General features: G+C 49.0%; 1 non-coding gene across 1 annotated transcript; it reads right to left on the bottom strand.

Moving 5' to 3' along the window:
- Positions 1-564: 564 nt before the first annotated feature.
- TRNAC-ACA (transfer RNA cysteine (anticodon ACA)) lies at positions 565-636 on the bottom strand. The gene has a single exon. It is a non-coding gene; the product is annotated as a tRNA-Cys (tRNA).
- Positions 637-1,013: the final 377 nt, after the last annotated feature.

Genomic DNA, 1,013 nt, shown 5'->3' on the forward strand with positions numbered 1-1,013 from the left:
CTATAGCCCATTAGGCTTCTCTGTCCACGGAATTTTCTAGGCAAGAATACTGGAGTGGGTGGCCAGTCCCTTCTCTAGGGGATCCTTCCAACCCAGGGATTCAACCCAGGTCTCTTGTATGGCAGGCAGATTCTTTACCATCTGAGCCACCAGGAAAGCCATTTAAATGATGTGCTTGTGTTGCTGGCTCCCAGTGTACTGTGCTCAGTCGCTCAGTTGTGTCCGACTCTTTGTGACCCCATGGACTGTAGCCCCCAGGCTCCTCTGCTCATGGGGATTCTCCAGGCAAGAATACTGGAGTGGGTTGCCATGTCCTCCTCCAGGGGAATCTTCCCACCTCCGGGATTGAACCAGTTCTTTTATGTCTCCTGCATCAGCAGGCAGGTTCTTTACCACGAGCGCCACCTGGGAAGCCCCTCCTAAAGCATGAAAGTCAAAGTGAAGTTGCTCAGTCGGGTCCGACTCTTGCGACCCCACGGACTATAGCCTACTAGGCTTCTCTGTCCATGGGATTTTCCAGGCAGGAACACTGGAGTGGGTTGCCATTTCCTTCTCCAGGAGATCTTCCCAACCCAGGGATTGAACCTGGGTCTCCCGCATTGTAGGCAGACGCTTTACCGTCTGAGCCACCAGGGAAGTGGAGTTATTTCCTCAGGGCAAGAATTCTTAAAGAGAATTTTCTTCAGGCTTTCTCTGGAGTCTAAAGTTGTGACCACACTGTCAAAAATTGTATTTTCCCATGGTCATAGTTTTATAGCCAAAATTTAGACCAAATAGTGCTCAAATTGGCTCTGATAACAAGGACAGATTGGTCCCAGCAGGGATTGTCCCCCTGGGGAAGTGGAGGTCTTAGTTTGATCAGCCCCAGGCTGCTGATTATAGGAGGAAAGTCCTGGACATAAGGGAACTTCAGTCCATTTTTTCATCCCATGTCAATAAAGATCTAGTATTTTTAGGCCATTTCTCTCATCCTTTGATCACAGCTGCAGGTTGACCAGTCATTAAACAATTTT

This window comes from Dama dama, chromosome 28, assembly GCF_033118175.1.
Source record: "Dama dama isolate Ldn47 chromosome 28, ASM3311817v1, whole genome shotgun sequence".
Lineage (NCBI taxonomy): Eukaryota > Metazoa > Chordata > Mammalia > Artiodactyla > Cervidae > Dama > Dama dama.